Below are 18,939 nucleotides of genomic sequence, written 5' to 3'. Positions count from 1 at the left end.
ATGAAGTATTTATCTACTGCTGATACTGGTATTGATGAAGTATTTATCTACTGCTGATACTGGTATTGATGAAGTATTTATCTACTGCTGATACTGGTATTGATGAAGTATTTATCTACTGCTGATACTGGTATTGATGAAGTATTTATCTACTGCTGATACTGGTATTGATGAAGTATTTATCTACTGCTGATACTGGTATTGATGAAGTATTTATCTACTGCTGATACTGGTATTGATGAAGTATTTATCTACTGCTGATACTGGTATTGATGAAGTATTTATCTACTGCTGATACTGGTATTGATGAAGTATTTATCTACTGCTGATACTGGTATTGATGAAGTATTTACCTACTGCTGATACTGGTATTGATGAAGTATTTATCTACTGCTGATATTGGTATTGATGAAGTAGCTATCTACTGCTACTGCTAATGCTAATACTGGCATCGATGAAGTATAGCTATCTACTGCTGATATTGGTATTGATGAAGTACTTATCTACTGCTGATACTGGTATTGGTGAAGTACTTATCTATGGTACTGCTGATACTGGTATTGATGAAGTAGCTATCTACTGCTGATATTGGTATTGATGAAGTATTTATCTACTGCTGATACTGGTATTGATGAAGTAGCGATCTACTGCTGATATTGGTATTGATGAAGTATTTATCTACTGCTGATACTGGTATTGATGAAGAATTTATCTACTGCTGATACTGGTATCGATGATGTAGGTATCTAATACTTATACTGGTATTGATGAAGTACCTTTATACTGCTGATACTGATATTGCTGAAGTAGCTATCTACTGCTGATACTGGTATTGATGAAGTATTTATCTACTGCTGATACTGGTATTGATGAAGTATATAGCTATCTACTGCTGATACCTGTATCGATGAAGTAGTTATCTACTGCTGATACTGGTATTCATGAAGTAGCTATCTACTGCTGATAGTGGTATCGATGAAGTATTTATCTACTGCTGATACTGGTATTCATGAAGTAGCTATCTACTGCTGAGTTTGGTATTGATGAAGTAAGTAGCGATCTACTGCTGATAATTGGTATTGATGCAGTATTTTTCTACTGCTGATACTGATATTGATGAAGTATACTTTATATCTACTGCTGATACTGGTATTGATTAAGTATTTATCTACTTCTGATGCTGACATTGAAGTATTTATCTACTGCTGATACTGGTATTGATGAAGTACTAAATCTACTGCTGATATTGGTATTGATGAAGTAGCTATCTACTGCTGATATTGATGAAGTAGCTATCTACTGCTGATATTGATGAAGTAGCTATCGACTGCTGATATTAATGGTATTGATGTTGTTTTTACCTATAAAGAATATACTAATATTCACGGCACCACATTCTTCAAAACTTTATAATGAGCTGCCAGAGTCTATTACCATTTCGTGACTTGAATTTGGGTGATAGATTAGAGGAAAATCTCAAATATGTGCTTGCATAAAATAGTTATTAAAATCATGTGAAGCAATAAGATTCTGTAACTCAAGTGATTTAACTGTTTATTTTTGTTGCTCTTGTTAAGTAATGAGTCGGCAAGAAGTTGGATCTTTGTAAGAATTCAATTCCTTTAGAATTTGTCTCTAAATCATTACTCATTATAGTTGTTCTTACAGATAACATGTAGTTCCAAACACACACAAATGTTATAGATATATTTTCAGTGTATAAAGATCCATCCCAGTATTAGTTCTGTCAATAAAACATGCCTTTTATCAATATTTCTGTCGATAAAACATGGCTTTTATCAATATTTTGATGTGACACAAAAAATCACATAGATTCGTCTCCCAGCACAGCCACAGTTAGAACTCGCTGACGTCATGGCAACGTCAGCCATTACTATGCCATTGTCAGGGTCTGTTTTCACTCAAGCAGTGATCTCTTTCATAAAGATAATACGCTGTAATATCTTTCACTAGGATCCACAACATGCTCATCTATCAGTGTACAGTTCTTTAACCCCAATACATTTGCACATTCATTGAATGACCTTTGAAAATTTGGGTACAAAAACTCATACTCTGCAACTTGTAGTCAAATTTTGCACTATGATTGTTTAATTGAGTTTATTGGACTATGCCATTGGGATGAGGTCATTGTTGTCCATAGTGTTTCATAGGACAATGATGGCTGGATGATTAGAGTGTAGGTAATGCAGGTTCATAAGCTACCATGTACAAGCTGTTTAACCCTTTTGACACTACTGGTCATCTAACAGCTTTTCTGATTGGTTGATAACTTGAAATGCTCATTTCAATTGCCAATTATGGTAAAACTTGCATTTGCAGATGATCATATATTAATATCCTCCTTGATTGGTTAAAAGTTGGACACAATATTTATTTTGACCAATCGGCAGGTAGTTTTCATGGGGATATGGACATGATAGAGGAACCACTGAAATAGTACTAGGCATTTTGTACGCTCACTTGGAATAATTTCAATGATAAAGTTGGGACTGGTTGTATTGGATATACAGATTTTTCACAGATTTTTCAACCGATCATGGATTTCTGTCTCGTAGTGTCTTTAAATGGATATTACAACTTGCATAATGAAAATTTTAATTTAAAAACAAGCTGATGTGAATAGTTGGAAGCGGGTTTTAGATGCAATGCTGGAGGCAAACTTGGTAATTGGCTAAATCAGAAAATCCAAAATTCATCAAAAATTCTAAATTAATTTGTGCATTTTTATAGGTGTTGTATCCTACTGATCAAGTAACAAGACTAAAAATTAATCAAAATTCAGATTTGGGTACCTTTGTCATTGTCATAGATGTGCTAATATAGCCTGGTAGTGGTTCAGCTGAAAGCTGTGTATTTAAGACAAAATAAGACATTTTACACGAATCTGTAATTTAGATACTGACAGTATCTAAATTAGCTACATGTTTTTGAATGGGGCTTCAACTTCGTCAGTACTGCTGTTTTCTTCGTTTTTTTACCAAATTTGTCATTTCAAAAATACCAAATGACAATTTGAATGACTTATCCTTCACTTTTAAGCAATTTTAATTTTTTACACTTGTGTTGGGATCACTGAATGGGTCTTTAAGTACACACAATCAATTGAAGCATCACATTTCTGTGTGCACTGCTGTTCTCTCTTGCCTTTTATATATTTCTCATATTAAAAAAACCTTATCAATTTGAAATGTTCACTTGCTAATTCACTTGCTACATTCTTGTATTCAGGCGATGGGTTATTTACTATAAAGTGAGTGTTGACTGTGCAATCAGTGAAGGTGCGTCTGCCCAGGGTTTAAAGTGAGGGCGCTTGTTGTCTTCATCGTCTGTGTAGGTTATTCTTGCATGCAGTTTCAGGCTCTCTTTGGGTGCCCTGAACGTTTTATGGATTAATGAATGCAATGCTGGATTATCATTTTTATCAGATAGCACATGCACATAGAATAGAGAAATTATAATAAAAAATTCTTTCACACGCTCATTCATGCACTTGTTTTTAGGTTTAAATTTAAGTTGTCAACCTGACCGGGTGATTCAAATGGTTGGTTTTAGCCCCTGGAAACATAACAAAAATTCTCAATTAAACAAACATGCTTTTAAGTTTGACTGGAAACTCTCAGTACTGGTGTGTGTGTGTTCAACATAAATGAACACATTTGGCATTCAATTTATCAGAATAACAATAAATGAGTCTTCCAAACATTGCACTACCAAATTTAAATTTCACTTTTTATCATTTGTAGATTTTTAAAACCATAAAATGAAGTTTCTCATATTTGAACTTGTTCAAAGAAAAAAAAAAAAAAAAAAAAAAAGGTTTCTCATATTTTATTGTCAAAGGAATAGTGAGGAAAAGAGGTTAAAAAGTCAAATAGGAAAAATGCACAAACAATGGGCTGTTCCACTTGAAATCCACACACCCTGTGGAATACATGACCATGCACACAGGGAGTGTGAATTTCAAAAAGGGTTACCTGAATGGGTGACTCTGTTTCAAATCAACATCCCCTGTGTAGGAAATTAAGGTCATGTGTTCCACAGGTGGTGTATGTATTTTAAATAGAACAGCCCAATGTGTGTAAATCTTGTGCTAGTCATGCAAATAAAGCTGCAGCGTTTGTAAATTTGATAAGTTGTGAGTCAAAACAGCAAACAGCAGGTTGGCAACTCACAACCTCAGAGGTATTCACCGCCCGGGAGTTCTGCTTCAAAATATTGAATTTTTGATCAAAATTGGAGACGTTTAGCAAAAACTAAGCTCTTAATTTAATTTGAGTCCCCCCAGTAACAGATGTGTTGATAACACGTACGTTGTATGTGTCTTTAGGATACACTAGGATCTACAACATGCTCATCTATCAAGGCACAGTTCTTTAACCCCAATACATTTGCACATTCAGTAAATGACCTTTAAAAATTTGGGTACAAAAACTCATACTCTGAAACCTGAGGTCAAATTTTGCACTATGATTGTTTAATTGAGGTTATTGAGCTACGCCATTGGGATGAGGCTATTGTGGTCCATAGTGATAGGTTTACCCAATAAAGGTGGAGGCAAAATGATGAGTAAGATAAGCTGATAGCAGAGAGAGGGAGTTATAGAGATATGAAGGGTGCCTCAAGCTATGTTGACTCTCAGATGCGTAATAGTCATGTATGCAGCAATATTAGTAGTATGGTGTGTAAGGATTAGGTCAGGTAGGCAATTTGAAGAGTAAGAAATTGGCGAGTACTTCGGAATAGATAGCTTGAGATTTCACAATATCTTATTTAGATAGCATAATTGTGTTATCTTTAGTCATAATTGTGTTGGCTTCAGGAAGCCACATGATTGTGTTATCTACAGTAGATAGCATGATTGTGTTATCTTCAGTAGATAGCATAATTGTGTTATCTTCAGTAGATAGCATAATTGTATTGTCTTCAGTCGATAGCATAATTGTGTTATATTCAGTAGATAGCATAATTGTGTTATCTTTAGTAGATAGCATAATTGCGTTATCGTCAGTAGATAGCATAATTGTGTTATCTTCCGTAGATAGCATAATTGTGTTATCTTCAATAGATAGCATAATTGTGTTATCTTCAGTAGATAGCATAATTGTGTTACTTCAGTAGATAGCATAATTTTGTTATTTTCAGTAGATAGCATAATTGTGTTATCTTCAGTAGATAGCATAATTGTGTTATCTTCAGTAGATAGCATAATTGTGTTATCATCAGTAGATAGCATAATTGTGTTATTTTCAGTAGATAGCATAATTGTGTTATCTTCAGTAGATAGCATAATTGTGTTATCTTCAGTAGATAGCATAATTGTGTTATCTTCAGTAGATAGCATAATTGTGTTATCTACAGTAGATATCATAATTGTGTTATCTTCAGTAAATAGCATAATTGTGTTATCTTCAGTAGACAGTATGCAATGTTAGTTTGTTATTTGACTTGTATACTACCATATTATCTTTATATATTGTATTGTGATCATTATCATTTACTTATGCATTAATTCACCTACCAATAATTGTATCAACTCCCCAACCCTCCCCATAACTCCCCAACCATTCAACTCACCAAAAAATACTCATGAATTGTTTGACCTTCATATTAAGCAGGCAAGCAATATAGCAGCTCATTCACACAGAAGGAAACTTTATCCGCTCAAAGAAAAGATTGTGAAGATAGACGTTTCATTTAACTTTTGACCGGAAAATGCAAATAAAATGGCACAAAAGACAAAAAATGAAAAGATGTATTGAAATAGATAAAGAAAAAGCGTGCCCCAGAGGGATAGATGAATCACCTGAGTATTATTTAAAGGTGCCAATTAATAGCAGGCTTTGACAACAGGTTGCACTGATAAGCTATCAGTTTCCTTGTAATTTAAAGAAGGGAGGTGCGATTTCAAGGTATGCCGTTTTATTAAAACGTCAGGTGAAGGTAGAATGTTTGTGACATGTGGTGCAATGCTCCTGATTGTCCCCACACACTCCATGCCACAACTGAGGGTCTGCCAAAAAAAGTGTACCATGCAATATTTTTTTGTCGACCAGGCTGTATAGTCCCCCTTAGCTTTTTATATCCTTGCCCTTATGGTAAATAGTTTACATCACTTAAGCATACAAATGGATCAGGCTGGCTATTCCAGGTGATATACATACACCCTTTATTTTCCACAGTGAGTGTGACTTTCAAATGGGGTTATCCGTAATGGGTGACTCCCATTTTAAATCTACACTCCTTGTGTGGGAGACTGAGGTTATATCTTCTAAAGGAGGGTGTATGGATTTCAACTGGAATAGCCAATTTCTATCCAACTGCTTTGGTATTGCATCGCTCATCGATTTACGCGTCTTACATAATGGAACACAGTAACAGGCCTGCCACAATTCTTGTGTGCGTTCATCATCGTGAACTCCAAGGGACCGGCAAAATGTGCAACTTACCCTGTGGGCAGTATAGGATAAATTTAGCACAGGGAGGACACGGTTGGGAATGAATAATTCTTAACATTTACTTTCTTAAAACAACCATGGCACTTACCATAAGCACTAACATAATATTAGACCAATCAATGAATGCTCTTAAAGCTTGTTCTTCATATCGACTCGAGTATCTCAAAATAAAGCAGGCTATTGATTGCCAATGCTTAACTTAACAGGTGTCGGTTAATTTTGGTTCTCAAAATGAAATTGTAAAAATGATGAACACTTGCAATTTTCATTTTTAAACTTAACAAAATGTGTGTTAACGTGGGTCTGATCATAATGCCTTACGTAAGCTCAGAATTGGTAAGAATGTTCATATCTGCTATTCATGCAGGTGCTGAGTTGTATTGTAGTAGTCACAGGGTTTTCATGCGTGTTTAGTGGAGGGCAAATAAAGTTCAACAGCGAATCTCAATCAGATTGTATGTCTTATTTGCCAATTGTGTCACGTCAAAACATCACAATCCCGTCACTCTTTTTACATACATCTGTTATGACATTGAATTGAGCTTAGAGACGAGCCAGAATGGTGCATCTACTGTAGCTGCTTTGAGGTTACTCCGTATACTGAAAAATATTGTATTGAGCTTAGAGGCGAGCCAGAATGGCACATCTACAGTAGCTGCTTTGAGATTACTCTGTATACTGAAAAATTTTGTATTCAGCTTAAAGGCGAGCCAGAATGGCACATCTACAGTAGCTGCTTTGAGATTACGCCGTATATTGAAAAATACTTGAAAATCTTGGTTAAATTTATTGAGATCAAGTTTATATGCATCTCTTATGGCATGGAAATAAATATTAGGGAGGGATGAAGACCAGGAATGGTATACTACTTTTCATCTTGGTGAGCCAGTGATATCAATGTGCTGAGGCAGCTGTTTTGCAGGCTGAGAATTTTTCAGTTTTAAAACTGAATTCAGTTGTTTTTTTAAGTCAAAATTCCGCAACTTTATCTAATTCCAACCTATATTTGGTACTTTTTGCCCAGTTTCACACACATTTTCAGTTTTTCGTGGTTTTTTTTAGGAAAGTGCAGTCTCATGCCTGGTTTTATGTGCACATCTATAATGACATCTTTACAAGTGCTACAAGATTCCAATTGGGGCCACCTGCTGCATAGGTACACCACCATCACCAAGGTACCTGACTGTTACACAGAGTATCTATACAGTACCAATACAGCTACTGCACAGGACCCACCAGCAGTGGTACTGCACTGGTACTAGACTGTTACTCCCCTCGTACTGCACAGTACCAGACAAGTACCTTGGCGATGACTTGGCAATGGTGTACCTGTGCAGGCGGCCCCAATAGGAATCTTGTAGTGATAAATACATCTGTACAGCAGCTCTTTGAGTGAACATAGTATAGATACATTTTTGCTACGTTAAATACAGATGATTTCTGAATTGTTAAAATTGAGTCAGATAAAGTTTGTATGCATCTATTATGCCACTATGATGTATGAAAGAAAGAACAAGAACACTAGTTCTAACATATTCCTGATAAATGCTAATGACTGCTGAATACTTTGAAATGGAAATATTTGTTCAAGTTTATTTAGAGAAGTTCAATTTATACACATTTATGTTGAGGAAACCTTATGGGATGCAAAACTCTTCGTTTGACAAATAGCCAACAAGTTATAATTTGTCTTTATTTTCTTGGAATAAAACAATGAGATGCAAAACTCCTCATTTGACAAATAACCAACAAGTTGCAATTTGTTTTTATTTTCTTGGAATAAAACAATCAAATTGTCTTTTGATGCTAGACAATGCCTTTTTCACTTGAAATGCTTAACCCTCTCCACGTGGGTGTCGGCTGCAGACGACAAGTTTCAACAAAGTTTTAACAAATTAAAAAATATTCATAATTGTAAATTTTCATGACCATATTTTGAATCGGCATGTAAAATGCATTAAAATGAGTACAACCAAGCCTAATATTGGTTCAGTGGTTCTTGAGATAGCACTTGATATTTTGAGATATTATCTCAAAACTTGGACTATGTTGAAGGCTTGCAGAGCATTAAGGCAAGTGGGATGACAGGAGATATATTTGTCCAGCTATAATATATATCACAGCAAAAGTTTTGGCCATGATATCCCCTCCCAAGAAAAAAAAAAGTGATGCTTCCCTCCGACATACCTTAAGTCTTTTATCTTCATTTTGATTGATGGCTGAACTGATTCTGTATGCACTTAGATTTCCCTGAATCGCAGTAAAACAATTGTCATCAGATACTGGAAAAAAACATGTTTTGACTATTTTTTCTCTCAAATGTTCTGACTTTTTGAATTTTTGAGAAAAGGTTGTCCACAATTTACCCATATTAGAAGAACAGGTTCATCTAGCACTTTTTTTTTTTTTTTGGGGAGGAGGGCATCTGCATTCTTTCCTCAGGCATTCCGGGGTGGGGGGGGTAAGAACCTGATGATTGAGAATTCGATTCCGATTAGAGCATCAAAAAAAGGGCTAATTTAATTAACGCTAACTGAACCAGGTCTCTCTAAATCTCCCTATTAAAACCACTTCTCATGCATGCATTGCACGTGATGTGATGACGCAATCAGCCTAAGTCATATATACCCAGGGAATCGCTGCCCGGGCAAGCGTCAGTCACCCGTGTGGTTACAGGTCAGTGATCTTCTGTGTGGCATGGGAGAGGTCTGAAGTTCGAATCCCAGGGTTACCAAGTGACTTCTTTGTTCATCTTCTCTCCTTTATCATTTCTCCTTTCCTTTCCGATAGCAAAAAAAACCCTTCTGTTCAGTTAGGGTTATTTCAACATGATCTTGATTGTTTTGTATGGGATGTGCCACCCAGACTTTCAGATGCTGGCTTTCTCTATACCATTCCTGTTTTTTGCAACCCATTAGTATACCAATTTTTCACAAAAACACCCAAATTGGGTGAAAATACTGAGGTAGGAATAATAAACTCTAATCACCCTAATTGGGTGCTTTTAAGGGCACTTTTGTCCAAATAATTCCAATTGGGCACATTGGGTTTCACTTTAAACCCATCTAAGGAGAAATCCCTCTGCCCCCACACACAAGCCAATATGGCAATTATCAAACCGCAAATATCCTCTGTCTCCAAACTCAACACCCAAAATAAATCATAGAATCATGGTTGGCTTTTTTGTGTGTCTGTTATCAAATCTTCCTCCTTTAAAACAAGTGTTACAATATTAGCTTGTGAAGTTGCTATCAGATTGTTAAGTATTTCAGTTTGATAAGGGCAACCAAAGTTCATTGAATTACAATTTGTATTAGTATCACTATGGACCACAATAGCCTCATCCCAATGGCATAGTTCAATAACCTCTATTAAGCAATCATAGTGCAAAATTTGACCTGAAGTTACAGAGTATGAGTTTTTGTACCCAAATTTTGAAAGGTCATTCAATGAATGTATACATTTATTGGGGTTAAAGAACTGTGCCCTGATAGATGAGCATGTTATGGATCTTAGTGTATGTGGATGCCTTAGTTTTCTGAATAGAAATCAATGTGTCTGATGTATAGATGCATGTTGTGCTTACACGCAGTAGTCGTGTTCACATTTTGAGTTACACCCAGCATAAACTTATGCTAACATTGATGAAAATTCCACAAATATTCTCCCTACTCCTACCGCGTGTCCACACCTAGCCTACTCCTAGCACTACGCCGACCAGTTCCACCAAGCATTCACTTCTGGTCGGCGTAAACATTGACTACCACTTCCGGTGTTTTTGTGACCTTTATCAATCACGCGATATGTAATTCTTAGTTCCGACCAACAAAAGGTCAAACTTACTCGGGTGGCAGGCGTAATCTGCGTTTACATCGCAACTTACGCCTGGTGGAGGTTACACCCAGCTCGCCGGATGTACGTAAATTGTCGGACGTACACCTGGCGGACCTTACGCTGACCATCGTTCACACTGCACCTACTCCTGGCAGCGCCTACCGCTACTCCTAGCAACTTGCGCCGACTAAGTTCCGCCGGGCGTACGTCCGACAATGTGAACACAACTAGTGTGTTTATGTAGAGTGCTAGAGTTGAAGTTAACCAGGGCAAAATATGGCATAATGGAACGTGTGTGTAGCAGTAGCATAGCCAGGACTTTTTCAATGGGGGCAAGGCTATTTTCAAAGGGGGAAAACTTTGACGGAAATGGTCTAAAAAGTTCAAATCTTAATCAGGGTGGGCCGTATTTAACGTTAGCTTTGGACATTTAATTATTTTCTTTATTTTTTACCCGGGTAAGTTGGATTTTAACAATTCAATTGTGCCTATTACATTGTGTGCTTTATTGATTGACCCGTGGTGCTTGTGTGCAATACAACGATGCGTTCCCATAATTGAAAATCGTTCTAATTGCAACTTTTGATTTTGGGGTTTGACGGTTTGGCAGCGCAAATCTTGGTCAATTCTTGTTCGATTTTTACAAACAGAGTGTCAAATGAGAAAGCAAAATCCAATTAATAAAATGTATATTTCAGAATAATCCAAATTTATCAGGTTGTTGAACAGCAAGGATGACAATAACTGACGAGTTTCTTTTTGTGCCTGGTGTACAAGTAACTCTTAAATGGTGTTTGACAGCATTGCTTTTGAGTCCAAAACTTGACAGGAATACTTATATTACACATCACATAATTTACTCAATTTTAAAGCCTAAATTTAACATGACAAAACTCATCAACAATACTACTATGGTAGATATCAAAATTTCCGACTTTCTGATTATTTTAAGAAAATTATGAAAGTCTCTATAAGACTGCAAGTATGAAGATCTGATTATATCCGTCAAGGTAAAACATTTTCTGATTGAGTTGGAGCAAAAATTGACAATTTGATTTCCCTAGGAATGAAAATTTGCAATTTTTGTGTTTATGTGTAGATGAAATTAGCACATTTATACTCAACAACAACACAATTAAATTCTGACAATGTACCTGTAGAGTCACCTTGTTTCATAACCACTAATAAAGTATAGGACATTTTTTTGCTATATAGCAGTTTATTGTTGCCTCCTCCTCAGAAGTATATAATTATATTTTGTACTTGCTCAAGTAGCATACAAAGTTTGTTACAGAAATGTATAATTTATATGCAGTTATTTTTGCCTAAAGTGGCCTAAAATGAATTATTTTGAATTACAGAACAGGGGATCAGCGCTTTAGCTTCAGAGGGCAGCATATCAATATTTTAACGGTGATCAGTGTCAACCGAGCTAGCCCTGTATGCTGCCGCCCTTTTCACTTTAATACTTAATTAAACTTGATTTGCCGCCATTAGAGCTAAAGCACTGATCCCTTGTTATCTAATTCAATATAATTCATGCGTAACATGAATTTATCAAAAAGCCGTCTGCTAAACTTATAAAGATAGGTGTATAACAATGCCCAAGTGAGCTCCCCCTTGGTATGTGGTACATCATGATGAAGGAAACTAACTGTGTATGTAGAAAATGAAATCAAGAAACAAATAATTTCAAATGCGTATTCATGATTTGATTAAATGTTCTTGCTGGCTACATAGATTGATTAAAATTTGCTTTTTGGTGACAGTTTCTTTCTGAAGTCAACTTTTGTTGATATTAATAATTATATCACTCATACATAATACAGGGGGTATATAAACTTGAAAAATTCCTATTTTTTTGATTTGGAAAAAAAAACAGCTCTGCAAGTTGTGGACAAAAAAGACACTTTTACCCATTAAAAAATGTCAAGTTATGGAAATATAAATATTTCTTGAAATTAAGATGTAGAAAAAACAAGCACTTCACAAATTCTGTAAAAATTGTATACCACTGTGGATAAATTCTAGACAGTTCATTGGTTGATTACCATTCAATATTAGTTTATCCACCAATTGTGTTTAATAGTTGTTACCATCCCAACGGGAATGGCGAGTTAAGAATGGACGAGTTAGATAAAAAGCGAGTTACCCCCTGCAGAGATTAAAGAGTGACCCCTGCTGCACAAACTGTGTTTTTTACATATACAAAATGCAAAATGGGTGAGTTTTCATTTCTTTCTATGATTTTTATATAAACATTTAAGACTAGAGTGGACCAGTTACTTTTCCTGCTCAAACAGCAGTAGTGAAAATAACAGCATATATTCCATTTGAGTAAAGTCAATGTTAGGAATCTAAGAATCTTATTTAAAAAGAAGCAAATAAGCAAAAGGAAGCAAATTTAAAAACAATGGAAGCAGTTAAAAATTGATAAATTGCGAAAAATTAATTGCACAAAACTGTGCACTTTTTCAGTAAGTGAAATCCCTTTGTTTATTTACATCAAATTGAGGGTAAGGCAAGTGATGAGATTGGAATGTACTTATTAACCCGCTTCACATAAATGTCGACTGCAGATGATAAGTTCCAAATTTTCTTTAAAAAAAATTCAGAATTTTACAGTTCCATGACCATATTTGGAATCAACATAAAAAATGCATTAACATAAGTACAAACAAGCCTGGTATTGGTTCAGATAGTTCTTGGTATTTTGAGAAAAAGTCTCAAAACTTGCACTTTTGTTGTTGAAGCATAGGCTAGGCATGCAATATATATGTGTAACATGATCCTATACAACACCATGAATAGGATCCACAACATCATCATCTATCAAAGGCACAGTTCTTAAACCCCAATACATTTGTACATTCATTTAATGACCTTTGAAGATTTGGGTACAAAAACTCATACTCTGCAACCTTGAGGTCAAATTTTGCACCATGATTATGTAATTGAGGTTATTGGACTATGCCATTGGGATGAGGCTATTGTGATCCATAGTGATGCTAGATGAATTTGTCAAAGCCTAATTATTTACATCGAGAGCTAATCATGGTTAATATGCTGTCTTTTTATCCCTGTGAGCACACACTATGACTGGTCTTCTTGTTAATGCAAGATATGTTGTATGCGATGCTAGCTGATAGCTGCCATGTGAAATATTTATTACATCATCATCCTGGTGCACTAATAATATGCGGTCTTTTTATCCCTGTGAGCACACACTGTGACCAGCCTTAGTGTTATATACTGTAAGATATGTTGTATGTAATGCAAGCCGATATAGCTGCCGCGTGAAATATTTACATCATCATCCTGGCGCACTAATAATATGCTGTCTTTTTATCCCTGTGAGCACTGTGACCAGCCTTCTTGTTATTGCAAGATATGTTGCATGCGATGCAAGCTGATAGCTGCCATGTGAAATATTTATTACATCATCATCCTGGTGCACTAATAATATGCGGTCTTTTTATCCCTGTGGGGACACACTGTGACCAGCCTTCTTGTTAATGCAAGATATGTTGCATGCAGTAGAAGCTGATAGCTGCCATGTGAATTTTGTAATCGGCTAATAAGTGATTAGGGAGTACAATGGCCGAGCAGAACAGGCTCGGAAGGTTGCGGGTTCAAGCCCCAGTGACACCATCGTGTTGTGTCCTTGAGTAAGGCACTTTATCTCGATTACTTCTCTCCACCCAGGTGAATAAATGGGTACCGGCATTCTTAAATGCTGTGAAGGTAACAGACTCGCTGTGGAGGAGGTGTGGCAATCCCCCTACAGCCATTTCATGGTGGAGTCTGGCCTAATTGCTAACAAAAGAGAGATGGGCATCCCATCCTGTAAAAAATGCAGGTTCGACTCCTTCAACAGCCTCACCCCCTCTCCTACTTTATCCTATGAAATTGGAAATTTTGGCATCAGATGAAAGCACATATTTTTATCATAATCCCAGGGAAATATTAGGCCAGAAAAATTTGTTTTGATTAGTTGTTGTGAATTTAACACTCATACTGATCTATTAGCTGCTGTGAAACATGTGTTGCTTCTACAAGAATAAAACTGCTAGAGAGCAATTCAACTCAAAACTTGGGCATCAGATTATTTGTGTGGCAAAGTTGCAATCAGCAATATGATATGATATGATATGATATGATATGATATGATATGATATGATATGATATGATATTATTTTTGGAGAAAGCCAGTGGAAGAAGAAAAAGTATAAATTACTTTATGAAGCAAATAATGATGCTCGACATATGGGAGCTATTATGTCCTGAAGAAGATACAGCACTCTTGTATGAAGGTAATTGCTATGAACAGATGGGAAGAGTGGTAACCAATACACCATACAAGCATGAATTTACGTCAGAGTGTCCTCCCTGGTCGTGTTGATCACTCTGAAGATCACATCAAAACGGGATTAAACATAACAGTCTATCACAATAACTACTGCACCAATACTAGGCATGTTTATACTTATTTGAATGTATTTTTTATGTAGATGTCATATTTTACAATGAGAAGGAAAACATTTAGGTGCAAAACTGATGAGCATCCTGGATATCTTGGATACAGAGGTTTATGTAATGATGGAACGACACCTGCTAAGATTTCATTGGATTTGATACGCGTAATAATTTGTAACGAGAGCTGGTTAGATTTAAGCATGATACTGATATATGTTATGTGTAGTAAAAATCAGTTGGAGATTTGGTCTAGTGAGTGTAAGGTTAACTGACTGACTGTGATGCTAAGTGAATTGTACCAGTGAAGTAGGCTGAAGAACAACCATATGTCCTTTTGCAAGAAAATTGGTAGAACTTTTTAATAGCAGCATCAGAGAAAGAAATTATCACAGAAGAACAGAAGAAATTATCAAGGATCTAATTGTTACACAACTACACTAAATATTGACAATGACCATGGTCACACCCGTATGCAGGGGGAAATCCCCACCCCAAAAAATAATTCACAAATGTCCACCTTTTGCTATTTATTTTTTCAATAAAAAGGTTCAAATGTGGGAGCAACATTGACAAAAGGTCCACTCCTCACTCTAAGAAATAAAGGTTCTAAAATTGTCCTCTCAGGCGAACCTTTCTCTAAAGAACCAAAAATGGTTCCAGAACCATCGAAAATGGCCCCAAAAATGTGATTCGGAACCGTTTTTGGTTCTTTAGATAAAGCTTCAGCACACAAACATGGTGTAGGTACTCTTTGGTTCTACCTCAATGGCTGTTTAAAAAAAAGTAACATATAACAAGTGAAGCAATGAGAGCAAAAGAAGAGAGTATTTAAAAAAAATGTGTAGTTTGAAGTTTATATTTGCAATTTGTTTATTATGTAGGCATCTGTTGTCGTTTTGTTTATTTAGTTTATAATATCTTCATTGTCATTTGAACTCAGACATACTGTTTTGTCTTTGTCAGCAATATACACTTATTGTTTAAGATGAAATTGAAAGATAATTTATTTTTATGTGTGGGCAAAACAGTCAATGAAACTGTAATGTAGGGCTGTGTCAAGCAAGCATTCTATATGAGGTTCTAACATGCAGGTATGTAAGTAACACTCACTGTCTGCACCTGTCTTGTGCCACTTGGGTAGTATGTACTAACAGGGATATGGATTTAAGTCACAGCTAGAAATTGAACTTTGTAAATTACTGATTACATTGCATGTTTAGTAAGCTATTATGTGTTTGGATGTTTAGCTGGTTAGTACCAGAAAGGAGGATTTGGCATTTTGCATCATGTAGTGGCAATAATGTAGGTTAGATTGATGACCTGGTCATTGCTCATCCAAATTTGGTGTTTGTTAATACTGTGACTTAAAAAAAAAAAATTTTGTTCTGGACTGTATTAGTGAATGTTACTTATTAACCCTTTGGTCTTGCACAACGAGACTGGCATATTTTCACAAAAGGTTTGGTTTAAAGTCAACATTTGAACTATAATAAAGACCATTCTTATGGGGTAACTGTCACATTTTGGACAAAAAACAATACTTTCACAGCAGTGTCACCTCAACACTTAATTCTTTTTTAGGGTTCTGAAATGCAAGACTTTCACAGCAGTGTCACCTTAAATTCACTGTTTTTTAGGGTTCAGAAAGGTTGAGAAAGGTAAAATTCTTCACAGCAGTGCAGCGTCACCTTAACTTAACCCTAACCCAACTAGGACTCACTAAAGCTCACTATTAAAACCACTCTGTGTGCATGCATTCCACGGGACTTGATGACGCAATCAGACCAAGTCATATATACCCAGGGAATCGTTGGCTGGGCCAATGTCACCTGTGTAGCTGCATGCTGGGGATCTTCTGCGTGGCATGCGAGGGGTCCGAGGTTCGAATCCCGGGGGTGCCAAGTGACTTTCTTCTTCATCTTCTCTCCTTTTTCGTTCCTTCTTTCTCTTCCGATAGCACAAAAACCACGGGTAGGGTTAGGGTTAATACTCTTTACTGTTCTGAAAGCATTAAAATTGATAATTGAGTACAGGATATGAGACTCTACAGGTTGTATCAAAATGTTTGGTACACATCAGTTTTTGGTGTTTATTGACAAGCCTGCTTCTTCAATATGCAACATTGGATCCTCTTGAAATGCCTGGTACGAGATGCCCATGATTTAAAGTTGTATGACCCTTCTTAACAGTCTATAAATAATGTAGCTCCTATGTTGCATTTTGTTGTGGTGGTATTTTGTCCATAATCACTGAAAATTGATGGGTACCAATCATTTTGATACACCCTGTATAATAATACGGTATCTCATTTAGTGAGTGGTAATCCATTTTCAGAGAACCAAAATATACTCATACGTCTCCTTTGCTTCATAGTCTGCACTGGCTTCCAGTTGCTAAACGTGTCCAGTTCCGCACTCTCGTTCATGTTTATAAGGTTCTTGCTTCATCAACACCTGAATACCTGTCCTCCATCCTTCACACCCGTCATTCTGGGTACTCTTTGCGCTCTACTGCTGCCACTTGCCTTTCCATTCCAAGATCCCACAAGTTGGCTGGTGACAGAGCATTTTCCATCATTGCCCCTGTTCTATGGAATGGATTGCCTTCCCACATTCGTAACTCTCCAAATGTTCAAACATTCAAAAAGAACCTAAAAACTCACCTATTCACCTAATGTTTCCTCCCTCTTGTATTTTTTTCCTTTCCTTAGCGCTTTGTTTTTTCATTTAAAAAGCGCTCTCTAAATCTGTGTATTAATTGTGAAAATTGAAAATTGATGACAAAATGTTGGCATTAGCTTCCTCAGCTCCTTTACTAATATCCGCTGTAGAATGAGCAATGAATTTATAAGAGGCATAAATATGTCTGAAATGCAACAAAAGACCTAGAAAATTAACAGGGTCACCAGTTAAAGCCATAATGTACGATCTTTTAGTATGAAATCGGTTAATTTTTTGTCAAACCTGATTTTTTTGCATATTTGTAATGTTTACACATGTCCCAACTTGTATCTAAATGGAATTGGCCAAATTTGTTGTCTTTGTAGGTCAACAGAGCAAAGTTCGACATATTATCATAATTTAAAAATTATGATAATATGTCCTCCCATAGAACTGCGTGTTAAATGGCCAAAATAACCAGTGTGGTTTCTTTCACTTTACCTTGTTATTTCAACCTAAAATGGACAGCAACCCTTCCCATCAGTTATTACTAATATTATTTCAACATTTTGAATAAAGAATAACAAAATCAAAATTTGACGGAAATCGTACATTAAGGCTTTAAAGCAGCATTCTGATTTTCCCGTGCAAATATTAGATTTAAAAATACCCCTTGATTACTGTCCTACTCGGAAAACAGGATGACACACCTACACCCACCCTCTTGAATATAGCCATATTTCCAAGGAACGGACCTGTGTTGTCATGCTATGAAGGCCGCACAAAATTGGTAATACCAAAATAGACCTCACAAGTCTACACACAGCGGATGTTAGCTAATAAAGGGGTCAGTACAGGACCCCACATGTTTTCAGAGGACTTTGGAGGACAGTGTCTTTCCTCATAAAGTCAATTTACAGTGAACAGGTCATGTCAAACTCATTATACATTTCTATTTGTAGTCATAATATGATTGATCATTTTCGAACAATTTACAAAACTAAACATTTTTTTTACCACTAGACATCTAGTGGGAGGAAGGTAGGCCTAATATCCCTCCCGTACCCATCTGTGTACCACTAATGTGTCACAAAGTCCACCCCTAGCTTGTCTTTACTTACTTCATGCGCTGGTATCCACTACGGCAAAATATTGGACCTGTCTGTCATCTATCTCATGGTAGAGGAGGGTAAAAACAAACATTCCTATCATTTACCTTCATTCATGCATACACATTGCAGTTATGAACAGTTGCAGAAAGCACCAAATAAAAATAGGCTGCAAAAAAATATACAAATAATTTGCTTAGTTCATAATTTTGCACAAAAAAATACAACTGAGGTTCTTGCTTCATCATAATAGTGCTTAAAATGTGGTAAGAAATGGTAAAGTGATATGTATTAGATGTCTTAGTAACAGTCATGTTATTTACAGCTCTTTAAACCACTTTTCTCAGAATAATATGCAGAAGAGTCAAACCCCCAACCAAT

At 36.1% G+C, this 18,939-nt stretch overlaps 1 protein-coding gene across 1 annotated transcript in view; it reads left to right on the top strand.

Moving 5' to 3' along the window:
* Window positions 1-18,939, top strand: part of LOC140140853 (testin-like) — a 223,264-nt gene that overhangs the window by 27,404 nt on the left and 176,921 nt on the right. The window lies entirely within an intron of this gene.

The sequence above is a fragment of the Amphiura filiformis genome, chromosome 19 (genome assembly GCF_039555335.1).
Source record: "Amphiura filiformis chromosome 19, Afil_fr2py, whole genome shotgun sequence".
NCBI classification, from domain to species: Eukaryota; Metazoa; Echinodermata; class Ophiuroidea; order Amphilepidida; family Amphiuridae; genus Amphiura; species Amphiura filiformis.
The sequence above is the reverse complement of the archived record's forward strand: the minus strand, read 5'-3'. Positions and strand labels throughout refer to the sequence as shown.